General features: G+C 40.6%; 1 long non-coding RNA gene and 1 pseudogene across 1 annotated transcript; one reads left to right on the forward strand and one right to left on the reverse strand.

Moving 5' to 3' along the window:
* On the reverse strand, positions 1-27,833 carry LOC141899555 (uncharacterized). The gene is made up of 3 exons (XR_012618634.1): positions 27,712-27,833; positions 25,115-25,230; positions 1-287 (listed from the first exon to the last, which is right to left on the reverse strand). It is a non-coding gene; the product is annotated as an uncharacterized LOC141899555 (long non-coding RNA).
* Positions 11,853-12,796, forward strand: LOC141899988 (uncharacterized; annotated as a pseudogene).
* Positions 27,834-27,938: the final 105 nt, after the last annotated feature.

A 27,938-nucleotide genomic window follows, 5' to 3' on the forward strand; every position in this document is an offset into this window, starting at 1 on the left:
TATGAGAAAATTGGTCAAAAACTGTTAATAGTTGAGCGCTGGAAACTGCACGCAGGTCTATACTACACAAAGTGTAACGAATTCATTTCCCAAACATCTCCCAGGAAATCTATTGAATTCCAAATAATTCTCCAATTTACCTGTCGTCCTGCGGGAACCACGAATGAAGTCGTACTCACCAAAACTTAGAAAAGTCGGTCATATTCCAAGTGTTAACGAAAGACAGCCTCTCCATGAGTATTAGATCAATCTATGTAAGGTTTGTTAATCTTCTAACTTTCTTAATACTGAAAGTAAAGAAATTAGAAACATATGTTGAATATTGAGGGGATTAATGTAAATAATAATGCTTGTGAAGATCTGTGCCAAGGTTGAGAGAGGAGAGAGAGAGAGAGAGAAAATGGCTGCTACGTTTCCAAAGTCATAAAAAGCCTCATAAATAAAACCTATAAGCAGCTTTCCTACCGCTGGGTGGCCTTGACATTACACAGACAGTCAACCGATAACCGCAGAGAGTCTGGATTATAGAGATTAAATATCCGATATTCACAAATAAAATATTTAACAAAGTCATTTACTAATTTTTTACCATTTACTAATTTGAAAAGCGGATTAACCGGATTAGTGATTCTAAAGTGATTATCCTTCTGTGCATCGCACAAGTTTGTATTGGTAACATTAAGGAGGGAAAGAGGCCTGATTAGTATCCATAATATTTGAGTGTTAGAGAATGAGACCAAATTAGAGGAGAAAGGAGGCACAGGGATGCCAACCTCTGAAAGGAGGCACAGGGATGCCAACCTCTGAAAGGAGGCACAGAGCTGCCAACCTCTGAAAGGAGGCACAGAGCTGCCAACCTCTGAAAGGAGGCACAGTGCTGCCAACCTCTGAAAGGAGGCACAGGGATGCCAACCTCTGAAAGGAGGGACAGGGATGCCAACCTCTGAAAGGAGGCACAGGGATGCCAACCTCTGAAAGGAGGGACAGGGATGCCAACCTCTGAAAGGAGGCACAGTGCTGCCAACCTCTGAAAGGAGGGACAGGGATGCCAACCTCTGAAAGGAGGCACAGGGCTGCCAACCTCTGAAAGGAGGCACAGTGCTGCCAACCTCTGAAAGGAGGCACAGTGCTGCCAACCTCTGAAAGGAGGGACAGGGATGCCAACCTCTGAAAGGAGGCACAGGGCTGCCAACCTCTGAAAGGAGGGACAGGGATGCCAACCTCTGAAAGGAGGGACAGGGCTGCCAACCTCTGAAAGGAAGCACAGTGCTGCCAACCTCTGAAAGGAGGCACAGTGCTGCCAACCTCTGAAAGGAGGGACAGGGATGCCAACCTCTGAAAGGAGGGACAGGGATGCCAACCTCTGAAAGGAGGCACAGTGCTGCCAACCTCTGAAAGGAGGCACAGTGCTGCCAACCTCTGAAAGGAGGCACAGGGCTGCCAACCTCTGAAAGGAGGCACAGGGATGCAGTATTTCTCGTAATAAGAGAGTAACAAATACTGAAAATCAGGAACAGTTGAGCCGCAGCTCTGGAGAGGAGAAACAGAAAGAACAAGAGGAAGAGAGGCAGAGGTAGAGAGAGGCTAGGAAGAGAGATTGAGAGGCAGAGAGGATGAGAGCGAGTGCGAGACTCGGACAAAGAGGTATAGAGAGGTATAGAGAGGCAGGCAAGCGTGTCTATCTGATATATCTCTTGAATGTATTTAGAGCAATAACCATTTATATCAGTGATCTCTCCCTCTCTCCCACACAGATACAATATACAGATTTATGGGCTATAATTCAGTAATAGTTCTCATCAAACTAAAGTAGCTTTCTCTCTGAACTCTCAGATAAATGATCGGTCGGCAAAACTTCAAAGGCTTATAAAAATCTACAATGGAGCCGTATAGCTGGCCTAGTGCCACATGGCCGAAATACTTCACCAATTTTTATGACCCGTTTTAGCCTAGTTTTAAACGGGAGGGCATTCAGAAAATCGACATCATCACACCTTCCCTAAACGGACTACTAAAAAGAAGTGAAGTTATTCTCAAACTGCACTGGGATGAATTCATCGTATGTTATATAATACTATCAGTAAAATGAATACCACACACTCTAGTAGTTGGATCTGTTAAACTCATTTCAAAGGAGTTCTTTACGAGAATAAATTACTGCACTGACAATAAAAAACTGGTAAACAGTAGGTTATATAAATCACTGACAGAAATTCAGGTTAAATTCGCCATTAGTTTCTAACGAAATCAAAGTATCAATTCTTCTCTTGATTCTTTTCTGTGGTCGACGACGAGACCCATTCACTCTATGTACGCGGCTTCTAAGAATTAAAAAAAACAGGTACAATTTTTGTTGCATTCGAGCAACTTTTTCTGCGTGCACTGAAGCATTAGAAATGGATGAAACTGACTGGGCTTTTGTTTTACTAATCTTCGATGAAAAATATCTCGAAGATTCAAGCATTCAAAACAATTAAATAGAGTTCTATTTGAAATTCTAATTAACATTTTACTCCTTAAACGATGCATTATTTTCCCGATTCAGAATTAACAATCAACATTTGTTGCGGGCTTAATAAGAAAGTCTTATAATCAACGCATTCTCAACCACATAATGAAAGAAGTTTTATCAATGAATATCGAGGAACTTGATTCCAGAAAATCAAATTTGAAAAGTATTTAAAATTCTAATAAACATTTCCATGAAACCGGGTGCAGATATATAGGAATAAGAACGTTTTGTATCCGGTCTGAAAACGAGTTTTTGAAATAAAAACGATTTTAATTTATTATTCCCCGAGGGGCAATTCAGTGTGTTTAAAATATTCACATCGTTTATCAGCGTCGGATAAAGAGGAAACGTTTCCTAGAAATAAACGAAAACTAATTTTCTAGAAAAAACACCCAAACACATAAACAGAACACGAGCCACAGTTTCCAAGAAATTAATAATTATTTTTTTGGTCAGGTATTTCTGGCGATAATCGATTATCAAAGAAATATTATATTTCTCTCTCTCGCTCTGTGTCGCCCTGAATTAATGGATGAAATGACAGATTTGATAAACTGCTGTTATGTGCGATGAATTCTATGGAAAAGAGAATTGTACGTGCGACTCTTCGGTGCGAATGAGGTCGTAATTCCCAGAAACCAACAACTGTTATTTATAGCTGCTCTTCGCAGCGCCGGTGCTCTGCCACCGGCGCTCGCTGCTAGCTCGTGGTAAATAAAAGCACATCTAAAACAGGTTCTATGAACTGTACCAGGGCTGTGTGTATGATATATGGATCACTAGTTCCTAGAATTATATAATTGCACAAAAAAATACAGTTGAAAAATCGATGCAATGAAGGCTTCTACAATAACCGCATTAGATCAATCATGATTAGTAGAGGGGTCCAGGAGAGGGGTCCAGGAGGGGGGGAGGTAATGGAAATAAAGTCCTTGATCTCCATGTGTTAACTCCTCCAATAATTCACCCTTTTTATTTCAGCTAAAAAAGACAAATTTCCATCATCCAATCAGATTCACTGAATTAGGAATTTGTGTAGTAATATAATTAATTCATCTCAATATACACCATTTGTATTTGTTTAGACGTGTGTATGAGATCTAACTGTTTATTTTGGTGTAACTTAGATATAAATAACTAATTATGTTATTCACCCTAAAAGATGTTTCATTTTCCTCATTAAGAACTGATTCAGAATTGAATAATGATACAAATTAGTTGTAATTGTCTAATAATAAAGTTTTATAATGAGAAAATGACAATCAGCCACCATAACTGACTGGTCACCACTGACCAGCCACCATGACTGACTGGTCACCACTGACCAGCCACCATGACTGACTGGTCACCACTGACCAGCCACCATGACTGACTGGTCACCACTGACCAGCCACCATGACTGACTGGTCACCACTGACCAGCCACCATGACTGACTGGTCACCACTGTTCACACTGACCAGACAAACTACCTGACCAAGTTAGCCACTAGAGCTCAGTGGTCTAGTGGTTAGCATGGCGGCCTTGAAAACTGCAGACCCAGGTTCAAATCCCAGGAGGGGTCACTCAACTAAGATTAGCACTACACAGCGGTGTTTAATTTTTTTCAAGATTTTTAACAGTCTTTGAATTTTCAGTTCTAGTTTTTGGGGGGTCACACATAGAATTTACGGGTCCTGCATGTACAGCTGGGCGCACACGGGACCCGCGTGTACAGCCGGGCGCACACGGGACCCGCGTGTACAGCCGGGCGCACACGGGTCCCGTGTGTTCAGCGGTCGGTGTTTAATGCTGATCATTTATATAAAATGCCTAACTATCAAACCGCGACATAAAATTACCATAAAACTATTCGCACTAGTTTAGATTATGGTCTATTATTGGTCGAAAGCGTGTTTCGACGATGGCCTTCACAAAACACCGAACCTACATAAAATAACGATAAAATTCTAATCATTTCACACGGTTTATTTTCTCGAGTTTGACTTTGAGAGCATCAAAAACTGGCGGCAGCGATTTCTCGTTATAACGAACCCGAGTCATTAGAGAATTGCATCCTAATTACTATGTTTAATGCTAGGATTAACCATCAAATATGTAGAGGTTTTTTAGGAGTAATTCTAGCTGTGTGTAAATAAAGCACGACGTGTATGAGAGCTCCAGGCGACTATGGCAAATATGTAGGCCACTTACATATATAAAATACTATGTGAGTGAATGGGGTATATAAACTTACTGATGCTACAGATACTCCAGAAATACAAATACAATCGCCGAGCCAATCATACCCGCCCGAGCCAATCATACCCGCCCGAGCCAATCATACCCGCCCGAGCCAATCATACCCGCCCGAGCCAATCATACCCGCCCGCCGTCCGTCGCTCCTCGCATACACATCTCTCTCATATCTTTTTTAGGAATTGAAATTTTATGGACATCGTAAATCTTTGAAAAGTCTACAACGCAAACCCTGATACGGGGAAACAGACGATAAGGGGAAACAGACGATATAACATTTTATAGTAGTCGCCAGATTGTCGTAAATCTTAGAAACGTCTACAATTCGTTATTACGAAGCAAAGTCTAATAGAAACAGTAAAAACAGCAGTAATTAGTGGATCAGACAGAATGACTGATATATCAAAAAAACAAGTGAATCCTATAACAGTGTCATACACCAATTATACTTGATTTTATATCGGATTTTGGGTAAATTTGATTTTCTCTGTAAAAAAAGGTTCGAACAGCGGCAAAAAATCGGCATTCAACAGCTGTTGGTTTGACTGCAGTTTCAGTTTCAGGATTACATTTAGACCGCTGAAATAGGGAAGCTTTTTGGTCTCAGGAAAAGTATAGAAAATTAAGCTTCATTCTCGTTCGAGCAACTATTTTTCAAATATAAACTCTAATACTTTGTAGAGCAATAACTGTCTGGAACAACAGTTAAACAGCACACGATGCTATTGTTAGTTTCACTACTAACTGTAGAACTCTTTGTAAAGACTCAGTTTGTTTGATCAAAATCAACACGCACATCACATCTATATCAAACAACTAGACAAAAACATCAACCGGTTAAATCAATCCCCTCACCCCTCCCCCCCACACCGCCGAATATTACCTCATCACAAAGGAATAAAATGTCAAAACTTTTTATCCAAAATTGAACACAGCTGATACAAAAGGAAGTAATTAGAGAGTGAGTGAGTGAGAGGTCTCTGAAGGTAAAAGGTCGAAGTGAACAAGAACTAAATGTCAGAAGGCAGAAGTCAATAATGAGTCTTACTCCCGGCTAAAACTCTTCTGTCTGGTTTATAATATTTATGAAGATATAAAGATTGTTGTTTCTGTTGTGTATAAACAATTCACTGGGTCAAGGTTCCATCAATAAACAATTACAACTAATCACTTAGTAATTATATATGGAGCATTCCCCCACACATCAATTATATATGGAGCATTCCCCCACACATCAATTATATATGGAGTATTCCCCCCCACAGGCTGAATTACAATTTAGGCTGGTGAAGTTGCAAAGCTTTTAGTCTGAGAATTGATATCAATTCGATATATTCAAGGAGCAGTAGATATTTTAACCGGGGTGAAAGGGGGATGTCTGCTGCGTATATTGGGGGGGGGGGGGAGGGGGTTGTCTGCTGCGTATATATAGGGGGGGGGGGGTCTGCTGCGTATATGGGGGGGGGGGGTGTCTGCTGCGTATATATAGGGGGGGGTGTCTGTTGTGTCTAGAACCTACTGTAAAGATCACTGAATTCGTATTGTTTCTCATGTTATTGATGTAACTATGGAAAGAAACAATTGTTTTATCTCTTGTTGCAATTACTATAATTTGTAGATCTCAGCAGCGGAGAGACGACTCCGACCGACCGGCGAATCATTGAGTAAACATTAACTGCATTAACAGCGGTTTCAAGCTGCGACTTCGTTTATTCTTTACTCGTGATGAATCACGATAGGAATCGATTCGATTCCTTACAATAGAAAATCTACAAATATTTCTAGAATTTCAGCAAACTAAATACGGCTACAATAAGAGGTACTGTCACTGCTACTTGTGGCGAGTGAGGTTTACACAGGGGGCGCCAGGTGTTGTTTTCGGGAAATTAACCATTATTTCAAATTTTCTAAGGAGAGGAGGACTCGGCACTATTTGTGTACGAGAAAGTTTTGCTTCCTCATTTCTCAATTGCTGGATTTTCGGTGAAATCTACACCAAACATTGAATGAGAAAGTGAATGTTATATCTATCCTATATCTATATGTATTGCACCATCTGGTGTGTACTGAAAAAACCTTCTAACAACATAGAACTCAATGAGTTGATCTTCAATTATCCTCGTTGATAAATGCCATAAACTACTGTAACCGAAACTAAAGTCAGAAAAATAACGAGACTCGGCATGAAATTCATTCAAACCGTATTCAACATACTGTAAAAAAATCAGCAGCTAACGCGAAATATTTCACTATCGAAAAAACAATTTTCAACGTCGTAAAAAATGTATTAAAACAGAAAATAGGTCAAATAATAATATGAAATTCTACACAACGTTGAACAATAGAAACATTTAAAAAAAACTCTAGTAAAACCAGACAGATTTTATTAATCGCGCTGTTTTAAGAATTTAGGCCACCATGAAATAATAGTTTAGGATTTCATTTCTGGGAACTAAGACGTAGCTCCGGTGGCCCGCCGGTGGCCCGCTGGTGGCCGGCAGCCAGTGGAGTTCCATTTCAATACAATACTAAAGAATTCAGTGTTACTTATTACTTATTCAGTCATCTGTATTTTCTAGTTTTATTTATCTACAGTTTGACCACTAGTTAAACATGAAGCGTTTATCGTTAGAGGTGTGTCCAAAAACTAGCACAAGAAAAAAGACCCAGTGTCGTATTGTAGAATAGAATCTCTCGTTTCAACCTCAAAGTAATAAAACTGATGTCTTACTACATCTCGAACTTCAGGAGATCAGAACATCTGTTCATTATAACCGATAGTTAGTAATATCTAGTGTACGTGTTGCGTGTTTCAGCCACTTCCTGTTTTATATTAACTATTTCCTAGGAATTGTGCAGGAGTTGTGAGCAGGAGTTGTGAGCAGGAGCTGTGAGCAGGAGCTGTGAACAGGAGTTGTGAGCAGAAGCTGTGAGCAGGAGTTGTGAGCAGGAGTTGTGAGCAGGAGTTGTGAGCAGGAGCTGTGAGCAGGAGTTGTGAGCAGGAGTTGTGAGCAGGAGCTATGAACAGGAGCTGTGAGCAGGAGCTATGAACAGGAGCTGTGAGCAGGAGCTGTGAGCAGCAGCTATGAGCAGGAGCTGTGAGCAGGAGCTGTGAGCAGGAGTTGTGAGCAGGAGCTATGAGCAGCAGCCTGTGAGCAGGAGTTGTGAGCAGGAGAAATGTCTGTCGGTTTCAACTAGTTTCATTCGTTTTTTTGTAGTTTATCAATCGTATTGATTTAGCTGCTGCTTTACACAATTCTGCATCAAAATCCAATAATATTTCTATCCACTGACGATAGAATAAAGTAATAATATATTAGCAGCAGCAGCAGCAGCAGCAGCAGCTATATACAATCGATATTCATTCACTACTGACACGTTTTGCTACTAAATCTCAATTAGACTTTAAAAATAGAAATCATACACAGACGACGGGATGATAGAGGAGTTACTGAACCTCGCGTAGTAATCAAAATTCCACAGCAAAAATTACACCAAAAACTAAATATTTCCTATTTATTCCTCATTTTCTGAACTGACACAATCTTTACGCAGCTGAACAGTAACAAAAAATCTGTTCGTTAAAACCGATAGTTCACTATTATATCCAGTAGGAAATTAACCGTCCGATTTGAGAGAAATTTCTAATTTCGTTATAACTCGAGATATTTCACCGCTATCTCTCAGTATCTCGGTCTATACAACGGAGGAAAGTAGATCGATTTTCTAATGTGTGAAACAAATATGAACCATTTGAAAGGAACCCCCGCTGAATCCAGTCTCCACGACTGAAATACTAGTATTCACTATTCACTCATTAATCAACAGCTGTTTATAAAATGAACAACACGGTTCTCTCGTAATTTCTCTAGCCAACTGTTCACAGGCCGGGCAGGCGCATCTGTAAATTCGAATAATCAGATTAACTAATAAGGCTGAAGATATCATCACAGGCGTATTCGAGGAAGAATTATTCGAGGAAGAATTATTCGAGGGAGAATTATTCGAGGGAGAATACATAGGCTGAAAATCCCTGTGAAATTGTTTTCAGATGAGATTTCTTGCGTGCCTTATTCTAGGTGTACATCCTTCCCTGAATCCGATCCTAGACGTGACCTCGATAATAGCTGCATTTTATACATACACCACCCACCACTGTTGGCCACCGCCCCGGTCGTATCTCGGCAAAAACTTGACTCGGTTTTTTTCATGATTGAACAAATATGACTGGAGATGAGTTTTCTTTGTGCAACGGAAGAATAGCTGACTAAACATCTAACTTTATTGGAACTACAAACCCAATAGAAAACATGAGAGAGAGAGAGAGAGAGAGAGAGAGAAAGAGAGGAGAGAGGAAGAGAGAGAAAGAGAGAGAGAAGAGAGAGAGAGAAAGAGAGGAAGAGAGAGAGAGGAAGAGAGAGAGAGAAAGTTTATCTTACACTAATTCGCTTAAAACTGATTTCCCCTCAGATCATCCTCATCAAACATCGCGCTAATTAATCGCTGAGTAAAGTCGTTAAAGCGTAGATATGAATTTGAAATTTTATATAATTAACCTCAGCAGGGATTTACTAGTAATTATGTGTACACAGGCGGGACTCTGATATTATATTACCTATTATTATATGAGAACTGAATTATGTTATAACAACCTACATTGAGACTATATCGATTTATACCAAACGGTTTTCAAAGGAATTTCATATGAATAGAAGAAGAACTGAATCCATTATTGAATGGCGAGGGTGCGTAGAATAACTCGCTCTCGTTAAAACATAATAGTTCAAAGTTCCTGAAAAATCACAAAGACATTCGTTGAAATGAATAGTTATAGTTGGTGTTAGCGGTAGTGAACGCACGCACAGACTGACACGGACCGGACCGGACCGGACCGACCAGACCGACCGACCGAACCAGTTAGTAGAAAGTACATGTCTATATATAAATAGTAGAAGCTCTCGCTATTTTAAATAGTATTTATCTGTTTGAACACTGACTGAAATATCTATTTATCTATTTATATCTACTTCAGTAGACTAGAGTCAGAGAGAGGAGGGAGAGGAGAGAGAGGAGAGAGGAGAGAGGAGGAAGGGGTTAATACTGCTAAACCTCGCTTACTAACTCAGATATAACAAACTGAAAATTTAACAATTTTATTAATTTCACAGATGAAACTAACGTTTAAATGAAGAGATTTTCTAATTATTTGAAGTTCATCGCGTTACGACTAACACACAGTGACCCCCGACCCTCGAACTGTTCCGACATAACTTCTCGTTCCGACTAAAAAAAAAGATGAAAATAAAAAAATGAATACTTACGACGATTAAATGAATGAAATTTATATCCGAATTGAGAAGAATGAATATTAATAATGAAATAGGTCGCGGCGTCACTCAGTGAGAGGTGACTGCACTGGTGGCTGCTCACGCATTCTGTATATCACTACTAAAGCCTTTTAGTATGCGTACTACAAGACACTGACGATAGTGCAGTATATGTGCAGTCTGTGCTAGTATACGCATTACACGTGGCGCCACCAATCTATCAAAAACCAAACTAAAACATCGTTTTCTAGGTCACCATTACATTTTTACTAGTATTAACATAGTTTATGGACAGGAACACCGTTTAAGCAGTAAGTTGATCTACCTACAACTCTTAACAACTGCATCGGTTTAGAATGAATACTTGAAACAATTTCAAAAGCCACGATATTTATATAAAAGTCTCCTATTCGTAACAAAATCTAACGACGTTTTATATCAAGATGTATCGCAAACTACAGACGACTTCTGTCAAATTGGACACAGTTTTTGTCAGGGCAAAATTTGTCAGGCTTAGGTCAGATTTAGGGGGGTGGAGCAGGACGACTGGTTCATCCCCTTCTAGATGTGCCCTCCAAAAAGTCCCTGGAAAAATTATTTTTGTAGGGAAAATTTTGAAAAGACTAAAAATAAATCAAGATCAGCTGGTTCAAGCTTCAGTTCGAGCTTCAAAAGCCCCTTTTTGTCCTAAATCTTCTGTGGGAATACCAGGAACCCCTCTAATCTTACAAGCTCGCAGCCCTCGCCAAATCTGCGATTTCAAATTAAGCGCCAATTCCTATTTTCAGGTCTACCTAATCCTAGATCCAGTTAGGAAAGCATCTAATTTTAATAAATCTGACTTGAACAGAGTTTACAATGAGATTGATTACAGGAATATAATAATATAGGACGTACCCAGATCTTTCTGTTTTTAAGTAAGATGTTTGACGCCGGTTTCATGTCTCATCAAAATAACCCTGGGTCTTATATCTAACAATCTCGTTACTGTGACAGATATCACGTTTTTCTGCAGTATCTCCGAATAAACCACAAAACCGACAAAAACAAATCCCTTTCTTAACATAAAATGTTAAGAGATCAAGGACGAATCAGAGATTCCTTCTAAGAACTAAACGTAGAACCAGGTAAATGATTAACTATAAGAAACCTTTAGCCGACTGTTTCTGGCTGTGTGCGATCTGAATTATCCATACAATACACACTGTTTCATCATGATCTTATGATTATGTTTTTATGGGAACAGAGAGGAGAGAGAGGACGGAGAGGACGGAGAGGACGGAGAGGAGAGAGAGGAGAGAGAGGACGGAGAGGACGGAGAGAACGGAGAGGAGAGAGAGGACAGAAAGGACAGAGAGGACGGAGGAGAGAGAGGACGGAGAGGAGAGAGAGGACAGAGAGGACAGAGAGGAGAGAGAGGAGAGAGAGGAGAGAGAGGACAGAGAGGACAGAGAGGAGAGAGAACAGAGGGGAGAGAGGACGGAGAGGAGAGAGAGGACAGAGAGGACAGAGAGGACAGAAAGGACAGAGAGGACGGAGAGGACAGAGAGGAGAGAGAGGAGAGAGAGGACAGAAAGGACAGAGAGGACGGAGAGGACAGAGAGGAGAGAGAGGAGAGAGAGAGGAGAGAGAGGACGGAGAGGACAGAGAGGACAGAGGAGAGAGAGGAGAGAGAGGACGGAGAGGATGGAGAGGAGAGAGAGGACGGAGAGGACAGAGAGGAAAGAGGAGAGAGAACAGAGGGGAGAGAGGACGGAGAGGAGAGAGAGGACAGAGAGGACAGAGAGGACAGAAAGGACAGAGAGGACGGAGAGGACAGAGAGGACAGAGAGGAGAGAGAGGAGAGAGAGGACGGAGAGGATGGAGAGGAGAGAGAGGACGGAGAGGACAGAGAGGAAAGAGGAGAGAGAACAGAGGGGAGAGAGGACGGAGAGGAGAGAGAGGACAGAGAGGACAGAGAGGACAGAAAGGACAGAGAGGACGGAGAGGACAGAGAGGACAGAGAGGAGAGAGAGGACGGAGAGGACGGAGAGGAGAGAGAGGACGGAGAGGATGGAGAGGAGAGAGAGGACGGAGAGGACAGAGAGGACAGAGGAGAGAGAGGACGGAGAGGACGGAGAGGAGAGAGAGGACAGAGAGGAGAGAGAGGAGAGAGAGGACAGAGAGGAGAGAGAGGACAGAGAGGACAGAGAGGAGAGAGAGGACAGAGAGGAGAGAGAGGACAGAGAGGACAGAGAGGACAGAGAGGATGGAGAGGAGAGAGAGGACGGAGAGGACGGAGAGGAGAGAGAGGACAGAGAGGAGAGAGAGGAGAGAGAGGACAGAGAGGAGAGAGAGGACAGAGAGGACGGAGAGGACAGAGAGGACAGAGAGGAGAGAGAGGAGAGAGAGGACGGAGAGGAGAGAGAGGACGGAGAGGATGGAGAGGAGAGAGAGGACGGAGAGGACAGAGAGGACAGAGGAGAGAGAGGACGGAGAGGACGGAGAGGAGAGAGAGGACAGAGAGGAGAGAGAGGAGAGAGAGGACAGAGAGGAGAGAGAGGACAGAGAGGACAGAGAGGATGGAGAGGAGAGAGAGGACGGAGAGGACGGAGAGGACGGAGAGGAGAGAGAGGACAGAGAGGAGAGAGAGGACAGAGAGGAGAGAGAGGACAGAGAGGAGAGAGAGGACGGAGAGGACGGAGATGTTATTTATTCAATGTAACTAATGTAAGACTGTGAAACTCTATTGAGACACTCTACAATTATACAGCGTAAAATTCATTTTATTTCATGTCTTCGACAAAAAGAATCATTGATTCAAATATAAATTATCGTATACAAGATTCATCGTAGTTAATAAATCAAGTTGTATCCCGTTTTGTACAGGTCTGATTTAGACCATGCGGGTCCACGCCTGCTGTCTGTAGAAATCTATATAACATCGTTAATCTTACCTGTGATTCGCGATGAAGCCTTGCGTCGATTCTAAATGAAACCTCGCGAGGAAACCTCAAGAAGTGACTAGGGAACGAATATACAGAGACCTCTAGTGGCGTATAGAAACAACGTAAACTTTGCTGACGTTCAGTTCAAAGCGATAAATCATAAATGAATTTCTATCGCTTTATATCAAACTGTCACTTGATAAAACTTAAAGACATTAATACAATTTATCATTCTATCCGTTTAAATCATTGAATACAATAAAAACAATAAATATGATAAACCGATACAATAAATAAATCCCACATTGACGATACTTATCTATCACGGCAACCGAATGCTTAAAAGTTGGAAATATAAGGAGATGATTTTAGCCCCGAAACACATTAAGCATGTGTCTAATTAGAGCCTGTGTCGCGTAAATCTATCACTCATTACTAAACATAAAAACAATACTCTAACAATTGAGATGAAATCCCTTACAGAACCAGTGAGCAAGTTTGGAGCAAGCCTGGTGCGATGTTTTGGTCAGTGTCAAATTCGGCAGCAAAAAAATGCTTTTAACTTAGAAGAATTTCGGGATAATTTATTTTTGATTGATTGATTGATTGATGTGTGCGATTGAGTCAGGTGTTTTCATTATGTAATAAAAACACAATTTGCACCGAATGCTTCCACACTTTGACCGCAAAACACTTGAAATATATTCACAAAATATCAACTGTAGTCTTACTATATATGATAACAAAACCTAATCATAATGATATATGAGATCGCACCGAACGGGTATCATACAGCTCAGAGATCAGAAAACCTTCCTGGTTCATCTCTCTTCTATCTAAACGATCGATCTAATAATTCAGAAACTTTGTCGCATCGGTTAAATATCGAATGTTTGATATCCTCGGAAAATAGAAAATAACTAAATTAATTGACGTCCTTGAAAAATATCACATATATCTCTTGATATCGTATTCGAGTATATCAAAAATTTGAATTGAATGGCAACCAGTCTAACCGCGATATATCGATAGCATAGTGCACATCCTCTCAACAATAATCATAATAATCTTATCAAAAAATCTGAAATAAAACAACAGTTATGAAATGATAAAAGTTAAATTCCAAAACAACTGCAAAAATTCACATTTGTAATTATTTTTTTTTAACATCAATATTGATGAAGTAGTACACATCGACTCACACGGAACCCCTCATACACTCACACAGAACCCCTCATACACTCACACAGAACCCCTCATACACTCACACAGAACCCCTCATACACTCACACAGAACCCCTCATACACTCACACAGAACCCCTCATACACTCACACAGAACCCCTCATACACTCACACAGAACCCCTCATACACTCACACAGAACCCCTCATACACTCACACAGAACCCCTCATACACTCACACAGAACCCCTCATACACTCACACAGAACCCCTCATACACTCACACAGAACCCCTCATACACTCACACAGAACCCCTCATACACTCACACAGAACCCCTCATACACTCACACAGAACCCCTCATACACTCACACAGAACCCCTCATACACTCACACAGAACCCCTCATACACTCACACAGAACCCCTATACTAGGTATCAATATATATAAACATTATTGTAACGCGTAAAAAAATCTTTATCTTCCAAAAATAGAAAAAAGCAGTTTCATTTCGGGGAAGAGGAAAAATAAAAGAGTTTACAATGAGAATGAAACAAACTCTGAGAAAAACGACTGAATTGAAATAGATTTCGCTTTTGACTTATATCACACAAAGTGGTGATGTGTGGTGGTCCGGGTACTAGAGATAGAGCATTGTCAACCAAACGATCACTACAGTGGCTGTGTTCACTTATCTTAAACAAATATAGAAGCACATACGCCATAACAATCATAACAGATTGGTCACGATCCTCGAGTAGATACTTGAAAAAAATAACGCGCTTATTCTCTACATAAACCAATCAACACCACGCCTTTCATTAGTCAAAATTCATAGTCAGACCTTCGATGACTTCTTCACCTTGATATTCAACTGAGTTCATCTGCTGAACACACACACACACTACACTACACACTCCCGACCTGCGGGAGGGACGGGTACTCCCGGCCTGCGGGAGGGACGGGTACTCCCGACCTGCAGGAAGACGGGTACTCCCGACCTGCAGGAGGGACGGGTACTCCCGGCCTGAAGGAGGAACGGGTACTCCCTGCAGAAGAGAGACTGAGTACTCAATATATATGTATATGGATGCTATGGTCATCAACCCGATGGCTTTCAGTCACTCAACTAATATCAAGTGACATCAACACTTGACGAAATAAGTAAAGGTTGTGATTTAGGAAAAGGAAATATGAATGCATTAGTAAAATTACCCGAAAGGTCATATACTGATACTGATACTGATACTGATACTGATACTGATGTAAGTGAAGGCAATCAGTGAGATGATGAATCATGCTTTATCTGAACTAACCTTCATCACTCTCTGAGAGTCACACGCATCAAAATAACAATTGTTTTTCATCCGAAGCAAATTTGAATTCACCGTAAATTCAAGGCTGCACTCGATGTCATCGTCAAATGCCAGTTTATTAAAAGCGCAGAAAAAAACATATTTTTTGCAATAACAGATATTTATAACTGGCATTTGAGTGAGGAGTCAAATGACAGTTATAAAGGTGAAGAAAAAAAGTTTTTAAAATGTCAGAAAGCTTTCTAATCGGTGACGGCATCAGGAGTTTAACTGGGGACGAGAGACTAGAAATAGAGATGTTAGTGTTAGAGATGGTGACTGTGTTACAAGCATATATCATACATCCATTAGCTAGCTCAGGCATCTATAGCTTTATGGGGTGGATTACTTGGAAAATGTGTGCAATTTATCAGGAAGCCTCCTCTCCCACCCTCTCTCTCTCCCTCCCTCTCTCTCTCTCTCCCTCTCTCTCTCTCTCTCCTGCTCTGTCTATCTGTAACTCCTGAAGTATGAAATATTGCCATAAATAACAGACTGCAGATCTTTTACACAGAAATCTATTCAACTTTATTACATAACATTAGCAGTAGTGAGTGGCAACCATTAGATAGCACCGGTTTCTGGAAACAGATTCATCTGAGAGAGCTAGGAACCAATTATAATTTCCAAGGAAGCTTTCGTTTAAGAAACATTTCCAGTGAAGAGTCATTAACGCGATTAAACACATGCAGTGAAGTATAATCTACTAATTGTATTCTAGGAAAAATTATCGAATTTTCATTTTACCGGCCAGAGATTTTTAGATTTCTGTTGTTTTTATACCCAAAACCCATCGGACAGTCATCGACACCCCTCTCATCTAAGATGGCTATAATTCTATTAACCCGATTATTCCCTGACAAGCGCATTGTTTTCCCCAACTTGATTTGATCAATAAACACAATTCAAATACATAAAACATAGACTGAAACTGTTTGATTTTACGCCCGATCAAAATATCTCAATAAATATCTCTCACTTTTAGCTTCTTGTTTTTATAAAATGCTGATTTCCAGATAAGTGACCACCCTGAATAATCTACCAAATTCCACGACCTTTCTTTTCTAGTTTACATGTTATTTCCAACACTCGACTCTAAAATTCCTCGATGTTTCATATTTCTAATATTTCAACTCAACACGACCTTGACACGTGATCATCATACAACAAATTCCACACGGACGGCAAAACAAATGATAATAACATTACACCTAAAGTTTCAGCTATAATTCCTCGACTTTCAAAGACGTGGAAGACTGTTTAAAGCTTCCCTGATTTATCAAGATTTGCACTGTAACCTTTTGGTGATAATTACTATATGAAGTAATGAGTAAATGCGTTAATTAGCAGTTCCTTAAAGTTTAAAATCCTGAGCCGAGTTTCACACATGATTTACCGACAGGGTCCCGTGTTTGAATTGTTTTTGGATTAACTGATAGCAATAAACCAAAATATTAAATTTGAGACCCGGTCAATGAAACCAGGTCCCGAATATGGCAAACATTGAACCCTATATCTTGATATATCGAAATCTCAGGAAGTCTCGCATTCATCAAACATCTACTAAAACTGAGTTAGCAATAAACATACGCATAATGCCATAACTTACAAAAATTCGATTTATTATCATATTTAATTTTTTGATTCGAAATATCTACAAAATTTTCCCGGGCGGGCGCTGGTGTTACCTGACATGACTGATAGATTTACCTGTCAACATACAGTCATTTATTACTTTAATCAACAATCAACATTTATATCTAAAACTGCTGATTATTTTGTTGATAGTATTTCAGTTCAGTCGACCCTCTCAACGCACCGACAAAACATAAATTAAAATTCAATTGAATTTTCGAATGAAATTCTGCTCCAGTGCGCGACACATCGTATCATCACTAGCTATCTAACCCGAAAATTCTGCATTTATCTGATAACGTTTATTTTCACTCAGAGATGGTAGCATGAGAGGAGAGAGTGAGGAGGGGAGCAAGGAGGAGAGTGAGGAGGAGGAATGAGGAGGAGGGGAGTGAAGAGAGGAGCGAGGAGGATATATATATATATATATATATATATATATATATATATATATTAGTATGTAAGAAAAAATTGGGTTGCCAGAGGTTTTACATAACCATGGCAACGGCATCAATCACATCAATTATCAAAAGATTCGAGAGATATGAATAAAAAAAAGAAACACTGATGAAGAACTAACAGGCTGAACCTAAATAACAGGCTGAACCTAAATAACAGGCTGAACCTAAATAACAGGCTGAACCTAAATAACAGGCTGAACCTAAATAACAGGCTGAACCTAAATAACAGGCTGAACCTAAATAACAGGCTGAACCTAAATAACAGGCTGAACCTAAATAACAGGCTGAACCTAAATAACAGGCTGAACCTAAATAACAGGCTGAACCTGTATAACAGGCTGAACCTAAATAACAGGCTGAACCTAAATAACAGGCTGAACCTAAATAACAGGCTGAACCTAAATAACAGGCTGAACCTAAATAACAGGCTGAACCTAAATAACAGGCTGAACCTAAATAACAGGCTGAACCTAAATAACAGGCTGAACCTGTATAACAGGCTGAACCTAAATAACAGGCTGAACCTAAATAACAGGCTGAACCTAAATAACAGGCTGAACCTAAATAACAGGCTGAACCTAAATAACAGGCTGAACCTAAATAACAGGCTGAACCTAAATAACAGGCTGAACCTAAATAACAGGCTGAACCTAAATAACAGGCTGAACCTAAATAACAGGCTGAACCTAAATAACAGGCTGAACCTAAATAACAGGCTGAACCTAAATAACAGGCTGAACCTAAATAACAGGCTGAACCTAAATAACAGGCTGAACCTAAATAACAGGCTGAACCTAAATAACAGGCTGAACCTAAATAACAGGCTGAACCTAAATAACAGGCTGAACCTAAATAACAGGCTGAACCTAAATAACAGGCTGAACCTAAATAACAGGCTGAACCTAAATAACAGGCTGAACCTAAATAACAGGCTGAACCTAAATAACAGGCTGAACCTGTATAACAGGCTGAACCTAAATAACAGGCTGAACCTAAATAACAGGCTGAACCTAAATAACAGGCTGAACCTAAATAACAGGCTGAACCTAAATAACAGGCTGAACCTAAATAACAGGCTGAACCTAAATAACAGGCTGAACCTAAATAACAGGCTGAACCTAAATAACAGGCTGAACCTAAATAACAGGCTGAACCTAAATAACAGGCTGAACCTGTATACATCTGAATACATCGCATGTCTGTCCACACCTCCTGGGTTCATACCACTCTCACTGACCTGAATACATCGCATGTCTGTCCACACCTCCTGGGTTCATACCACTCTCACTGACCTGAATACATCGCATGTCTGTCCACACCTCCTGGGTTCATACCACTCTCACTGCCCTTAATACATCGCATGTCTGTCCACACCTCCTGGGTTCATACCACTCTCACTGACCTGAATACATCGCATGTCTGTCCACACCTCCTGGGTTCATACCACTCTCACTGATCTGAATACATCGCATGTCTGTCCACACCTCCTGGGTTCATACCACTCTCGCTGATCTGAATACATCGCATGTCTGTCCACACCTCCTGGGTTCATACCACTCTCACTGATCTGAATACATCGCATGTCTGTCCACACCTCCTGGGTTCATACCATTCTCACTGATCTGAATACATCGCATGTCTGTCCACACCTCCTGGGTTCATACCACTCTCACTGATCTGAATACATCGCATGTCTGTCCACACCTCCTGGGTTCATACCACTCTCACTGATCTGAATACACCGCATGTCTGTCCACACCTCCTGGGTTCATACCACTCTCACTGATCTGAATACATCGCATGTCTGTCCACACCTCCTGGGTTCATACCACTCTCACTGATCTGAATACATCGCATGTCTGTCCACACCTCCTGGGTTCATACCACTCTCACTGATCTGAATACATCGCATGTCTGTCCACACCTCCTGGGTTCATACCACTCTCACTGATCTGAATACATCGCATGTCTGTCCACACCTCCTGGGTTCATACCACTCTCACTGATCTGAATACATCGCATGTCTGTCCACACCTCCTGGGTTCATACCATTCTCACTGATCTGAATACAGTTCCTATCTAATCATAGTCCAGGAAATTGCGTCTAGAAGCTGGGCCTATTTTTCCTGGAGAGGACCACCACACCCCCATCCCCCTCATGGTCAGTTAATTCATAAATCAGCAGCCTCCTGTCCCATATACACAGTTTTTAGTTCTACCCCTGCTCATAGTACTGTTAGATGTCATGTATAGCTAGAAGAGAGACTGGCTGGCTGGCTGTTTTTAATCAGTTCTGCATGGGCATCTAGCGAAGCTATAAAACTCGAGCAAATAAGGCTATTCCTATGCTAGACCATTGTCTCTTTAATGAGCCTTACCACCGAGACGACACTTTATGGGCAAGCCGGAATTTTACGAGCCATAATCTGCGTCGATGTAAGCACTACGAGTTCTATGTTGAAGGTTCTGGCGCGGCGCAAATGGCCGTAAACAATCGCCGAGCAACATGCTACGAATCGGTAAAAAATGCGTCCTACGATGTCGACTTAATGGGAAACACCAGCTATCCCACCAGATGGCGTGACGAGCGCTCCAGTTTTACTCGTTCACATTTAGATCATTTTCAAAATCTAATTTGAACTGAATTTTTAGGCTCCAGAATATATACATTATCACAGGAACCACTGATTGTTTTACTCAGTGTTTGGTATAATTTTCATTGATAATTATGAGAAAAGTGGAATCCTTGATTGGCAGTAGTTGATGTCCTACTTCACACTAGCGACACCTGGTGGATCCTCACTTGCCACAAGTGGAGTCAATACAATAACTATGGAGCCCTGTATTCTATCTGGTGCTGGCACAGAGACGTAAACACGTATTTACTGTGACTGACTCGAATATTTCATGATTTATCAGCAAATTGCAGCAAGCCTTTAAAAATATACTGCACGCAACGAAGGATGAAGACTACATTTTACCCGATTGCCAGGGTTCTTCTAACATATCCCAGAATTCTCTCATATTTCCACGACTAAAGATATCCTCAGTGAGGGTTGTTTCTTATCAAGAGGTTCCTTGTGTCACTCGTCACCAGCAAGAACAACAATACACGAAAAAATTCAAATTCTCTAACTTTTTCCTGATTCCAAGAATAGAAACATGTGGCACATAGATACCTGAGACGGGTAGCCCCTTAGATGGGTAGCCCGTAAGACGGGTAGCCCCTGAGATGGATAGCCCCTGAGACGGGTAGCCCGTGAGACGGGTAGCCCCTGAGACGGGTAGCCCGTGAGATGGGTAGCCCCTGAGACAGGTAGCCCCTGAGATGGGTAGCCCCTGAGACGGGTAGCCCGTGAGACGGGTAGCCCCTGAGACGGGTAGCCCGTGAGATGGGTAGCCCCTGAGACAGGTAGCCCCTGAGATGGGTAGCCCGTGAGACGGGTAGCCCCTGAGACGGGTAGCCCCTGAGACGGGTAGCCCCTGAGACGGGTAGCCCGTGAGACGGGTAGCCCCTGAGACGGGTAGCCCCTGAGACGGGTAGCCCCTGAGACGGGTAGCCCGTGAGACGGGTAGCCCCTGAGACGGGTAGCCCCTGAGACGGGTAGCCCCTGAGACGGGTAGCCCCTGAGACGGGTAGCCCCTGAGACGGGTAGCCCCTGAGACGGGTAGCCCCTGAGACGGGTAGCCCCTGAGACTAGATTAAATGCAAACGATTAATTACAGCAAGTAAAATGTGCAGCCATAAATATAAAATTCTCGGATGAAGACGACGAGGAAGGAATCCTGTAAATGTTTACCGTGAATAATATTCTGTGATGCTATAAAAGCGTAAAGATAAATATCCCTACTTCAGTGACTTATAAAACGAACATAAAACTGAGTGTCTCACACAGATCTGTGTCTCACTCCCTTCACACTCCCCACTCCCCTCTCTCTCTTACTCCCCACTCTCCACTTCACTCCCCTCTCTACTCCTCACTCTCTCTCTCCACTTCACTCCCCTCACACTCCCCTCTCTCTTTCTCTCTCTCCCTCTCCCCCTCCCACTCCCCACTCACTCTCTCTCCCACTCCCCTCTCCCCTCTCACTCATTGTCACTGATCAGGTAAACAGTGGAATATTGAATACACATCTACAGAAAATATAAACAGCCTTTAATATGACATCCGACGAGCCACTCCGAGCCACTCCCTGAGTTTTTACACAACTCATCTGACATTCGTCTTCAACATTAAATGAAATATGAGGATGAAAACGATGTCTATTCATAGGTAAAATTCACTTTATTCTCATCAGTTTCATATTCATCATCTAAAAAATCTCACCAATTATTAATTCAGGTTTTACATTTATTCATTTTTTGTGTAAAATGTAAGAGAAATTTCACGACGTTTCATCTGAATTTCTTATAATCCATCAAATAAATTCAACACTAATCAGAACAGTAGAACTTGAAACATGAAATTACATTTTGAAGTTTGAAATATATATATATTGATATATATTCACTGATAAATAAAGTATTCAGATATCGAGCAGGTATCAAATATATACCATTCAACTCAGGCCTGAACACCCCTTCAAATATTTGATATTTTAGCGTGAAGTGTGGATGATCAGTTTTTGAAAGTGTGCAGACAAGATGTCTAATGTCTGGTGTTTGTAGTTCATTTTCAATTAAAAATGTCTCAGATGAAGCACTGAACACACGTGAAGTGTGGATGATCAAAAATAAGAATTATGATTATGAAATGTCTATGGATTTAGGCTTAAGGGGCAGTGCAGGGTCCAGGCAGAGGGGCAGTGCAGGGTCCAGGCAGAGGGGCAGTGCAGGGTCCAGGCAGAGGGGCAGTGCAGGGTCCAGGCAGAGGGGCAGTGCAGGGTCCAGGCAGAGGGGCAGTGCAGGGTCCAGGCAGAGGGGCAGTGCAGGGTCCAGGCAGAGGGGCAGTGCAGGGTCCAGGCAGAGGGGCAGTGCAGGGTCCAGGCAGAGGGGCAGTGCAGGGTCCAGGCAGAGGAGCAGTGCAGGGTCCAGGCAGAGGGGCAGTGCAGGGTCCAGGCAGAGGGGCAGTGCAGGGTCCAGGCAGAGGGGCAGTGCAGGGTCCAGGCAGAGGGGCAGTGCAGGGTCCAGGCAGAGGGGCAGTGCAGGGTCCAGGCAGAGGGGCAGTGCAGGGTCCAGGCAGAGGGGGTGCTCCGGTTGAGGGGCCAGCTACCTGAAGATGACATACACAATGACATACACAATGACATACATTACATTTAATGGCTGCGTTGAGAATCCAAAGAATTTCTTTCACTCGAAGACAATAATAAAAATTAAAACCACTTGAGATAAAGCAGTTCACAACCACTTCAGTATTCTAAATACCAAACATCTCATTTCGATATAACAATAATCATATATGATATCCTATAACAGTATAAACACTACATGCAGTGAATTAATTAAAAATCATCAGTTCACTGACAGATAAAAAACAGATAAAACCAGAATCAATTAATCAATCCAAAAAAAAAAAAATATCATATGAAAGAGAATTTAATTACACCAGGAAAAATCTATTTTCCTCATCAGATTTTCCCAGCCAATACAGGCCTATATCTAAAACCAGTCTAACTGATTACAGTCCCAGCCAATACAGGCCTATATCTAAAACCAGTCTAAACTCATTACAGTCCGAGCCAGTACAGGCCTATATCTAAAACCAGTCTAAACTCATTACAGTCCGAGCCAGTACCGGCCTATATCTAAAACCAGTCTAAACTCATTACAGTCCGAGCCAGTACAGGCCTATATCTAAAACCAGTCTAACTGATTACAGTCCCAGCCAATACAGGCCTATATCTAAAACCAGTCTAAACTCATTACAGTCCGAGCCAGTACAGGCCTATATCTAAAACCAGTCTAAACTCATTACAGTCCGAGCCAGTACCGGCCTATATCTAAAACCAGTCTAAACTCATTACAGTCCGAGCCAGTACAGGCCTATATCTAAAACCAGTCTAACTGATTACAGTCCCAGCCAATACAGGCCTATATCTAAAACCAGTCTAAACTCATTACAGTCCGAGCCAATACAGGCCTATATCTAAAACCAGTCTAAACTCATTACAGTCCGAGCCAGTACAGGCCTATATCTAAAACCAGTCTAAACTCATTACAGTCCGAGCCAGTACAGGCCTATATCTAAAACCAGTCTAAACTCATTACAGTCCGAGCCAGTACAGGCCTATATCTAAAACCAGTCTAAACTCATTATAGTCCGAGCCAGTACAGGCCTATATCTAAAACCAGTCTAAACTCATTAAAGTCCGAGCCAGTACATGCCTATATCTAAAACCAGTCTAAACTCATTACAGTCCGAGCCAGTACAGGCCTATATCTAAAACCAGTCTAAACTCATTACAGTCCGAGCCAGTACAGGCCTATATCTAAAACCAGTCTAAACTCATTAAAGTCCGAGCCAGTACAGGCCTATATCTAAAACCAGTCTAAACTCATTACAGTCCGAGCCAGTACAGGCCTATATCTAAAACCAGTCTAAACTCATTTTGGTTCTAAAAACAGTCTAACAACTTATGAGTTTCACCTCTGCTTGCTGGTCCCCCTGGTCCCCGGGTTAAACTCAAAAATTCTTAGGCTAAATGTTTGATAATACAATCGGTACTGAACAAAATGTACTATTGCTTGGAACTCTGAACTGGTGATGCGGAGTATGATTGACCTACGAGGTGAACTCCTTATTTTACAGATGTTTGGCTTCAACTCATTTAACTCAAATCAGCCATAGATTAATCAGTTCATTAAACATTTCATATCAATACACACTATATATATATATATATATATATATATGTCCATAACATCATGATATAGGCTTATTCTAGTGTGAAAGTTCAATATGGGTTGAGATTCTATAAATAATAGTCAGTATGGAGGAGACACCAGGAACCAGCTGCTGTCTGTAGTACGTATACTGCTGTCAACACCAACTTCAGGTCAATCTTCCATTACTCATAAACACTCATTTATATAAATATGTTTTTAGTTCATTTTCGCTTAAAAAAATGTCTCAGGTGAAGCGCTGAACACTTGTGAAATATGGACGATCAATTGATAAAATGTCTAATGTCTGGTTTTTGCAGATCATTTTTGATCTAAAATATCGGGTGAAGTCCTGAACGCGTGTCAAGTGTGGATGATCAAAAATTGTCAGAACATGAGAAAGTATTTCAAGATTTTAAATCAATTATTTTTTCCATAATGTAAACCATTTTTTTTGTTTACAAAAAGTTTGTTCCTAAGCAAATACAGTAAAACCCGCTTAATCTGAATTTGGGTCCAGTTCGGACAATATTTGCAATCTATTTGTTCAACAATATACAAGAAAATGATTTTTAATCTGGATTTCCCATAAAACGGTTGAATTTCGTAAATCCCAAATGATCGGAATTAAGAAGATTCTATCAGAAACTTACCCTATGTATAAATATCCTCTGTGACTATCTCCTCTCTCTCTCTTCTCTCTCTTCTCTCTCTTCTCTTTCTGCTTTTCTTTTATTACGATGAATGAGTATTTTACTATTTACGGCACCTAGAAAACAGAAAGAGGAAATTTAAACCATCGTCCCATAAACACAATCTACTAATATCCTCTAATAAATGACTGACATGTTGAATGATCATTCATGAATACTGCTTTCCTTTGATTGCCATCTCAAGGGTCTGCAAATAAATCATACTAAAATCATGTATGTTTTTCCGGCTCCTAGATTTGACAGATTCAATTGTTACATCGGTTGTCAATGGTTACCGAGAATCGCGTTCGACCGGGTCGTATTTAAGGGATCGCTGCGGATTGTTAAAGCACCCTCCAACCGCTGTTTAGTGTTTGTACATTTTTTATATAAGTAAACCACTCTGTAGAATTGATTGTTCCCATTTACGGGTTTTCGATGAGTTGTAACTATCCGACACAAATACAACTAATTTACTTTATAACGAAACTCATGAATCAGGCTATAACGTAAACCATAATATTTTCCAATTCGAGGTTATTTTAATAATGAATCTATCAGAATAGAAACGTTTCGAGGAAATGATTTATAAATTCTAAACGTAACGTTATTTTTACGAGTTTGAAATTATATCATATGTAGTTCTGATTATTCGGTACAGATGGCGCCACATTCTTTAAGTCGGGCAGCAAAGAATTTATGATTCTCCGAAAGAATTAACCTTCATCTGCGAAAGTAGATCCAGTATTTATGGCCTCATTTTTTAATGCCCTTGAAAAACTACACGAGATTGTAACTCACTCAATAGAGTTTTACAATGCAATAAATATAAGATTTTGAGGATGTAAAGGGTCCCTATCCTATTGTCTTTAATTTATTTCAGAATAAATCAAAATTCACATTCTGTTCAGATAAAACCAAACTAATCACAATTTCTCAGGACAAAATAGTAACAATACACTGAAAATCAGTAACAGTAGGCAGCTGTAAGTTGGGTTAAAACAGTAAAATGGTCATCAGAACTGAACGCTTTGTTTGCTAATTTCTACTTCATAGAAAATGGTTGTTTTAACCACAAGCAACAGGATAAACACAAGTATCTGTCACTCAGTGTATTACTCATAATCATATCAAATCAATCATTGCATTAAACCTGTAGAGATGAAATGTAGCTCCCAAAAACATTTGTGGCAATAAATTTATTAATTCATTTGAAAATGAGATTTTCACTGTTTTTACTTCCATGGATAAACATTAGGTATTTCTTATCACTGTTCAATGACTTATCGCTGGTCGCTCAATGACTTATCACTAAACGCGAGTCAAACAATAACTATGGAAACGTATAGAAAAGCACACATTTATTTCCCTGACAATTGACCGGGGACCGGGTCCCCTGAATAGGCAGAGTCCAATACAGATTGAACTAACAAATATTTACTTTATCACTGTTCAAATTCTGAGACAGAAATGAAAAATACCATCGGGTCTCTGTAGGTACAACAACAAGCCTAACAACCCTCAACTTAAATAAACATTTAATAACAAACAGTTTAACTCTATAAAAACTCAAATCATTCTAATTGATATTCAAAAGGCGTTCACAGTATTTGTAAATATAACTCTGAAGGATTCAGTTCTACAGATTGTGAATTAGGAATTCATTTTGAGTTTTAGTTTTGAGTTCATATGAGTTAGGAGTTCATTCTATTTCATCTTTTATGAGTAAAACTTGAGTCAAATTCACTCAATTCACAACAGTTGAACATAAGAATTTGAAAGGCTATAAAAACCATGGAGCCTATGATCAATGAATATAAGCCATGAATAACATCCATTCATACTCAATCTATCAATACCATTCATTCATAGGTTACATCATTATGACATCACAAACCTTTTTGTTTTAAAATTAAATGACTGAATATCTGCTATAGTCTTCTATCACTGAGTAATACAAGAAAAACGGAGCTAAAGGTAAGGAGCTAAAATTCCATTTGGACCAAGATTATTGAGGTTGAGGGGTCACTCACTCACTCACTCACTCACACACCCACTCACTCACTCACACACTCACCCACTAACACACTCACTCATTCAAACTGTATCTGCTGTAGTAGATTAAATCAGCATACCAGAGAATAACAACTAGTTTAAAAATTGACTGCTTGATTTATCAATGAAGACGTTCTCATGTCAAAATAACGAATGTGAATGATTGGATCTGGATGGATGGAGTGTGCATGAACGGGTCTAGTAATAGTATTTGACTTTTGTTAAAAAGGTACCGACTACTGACTGGACTGGAATCGGTGGAATGGAACTCAGGTTTGGACCATCATGGTAAGCTCTTGATGGTTCAAAATATCAGCCAACTCAGCGCTGAGTCGACCTGAGGAATGACCCGGAATAAATAGAGCTATAGCCTTAGGGGTCTGGTCGGAGGCCTCACTCTCCTATCCCCTCCTACTCGCTCGTCGTCCTCAATCTATGTGACATTTGAGGAAACGCAAGTTAGTTTCTATTCGATTCATGTCATGTTACGCATTGCTACTCACTGAGTTGTGATCAGAGCTAGGCAGTCAGGTTCCCTTTATCTGTGTGTAATTAATTGAGCGTGACCAGAAATAACAACAAAAACGACGACGAAATGCTCAATCAACCCACATTCATCGACGCCATGTTGTTTGGTGGACTGTAAATTGATAATTACTGATGAATACCGCTTTAATCTAGCATTTATTTGCAAGTAATGTTCCGAATTATTGATATCCAGAAATATACG

Source organism: Tubulanus polymorphus, chromosome 2 (assembly GCF_964204645.1).
Source record: "Tubulanus polymorphus chromosome 2, tnTubPoly1.2, whole genome shotgun sequence".
Classification (NCBI taxonomy): domain Eukaryota; kingdom Metazoa; phylum Nemertea; class Palaeonemertea; order Tubulaniformes; family Tubulanidae; genus Tubulanus; species Tubulanus polymorphus.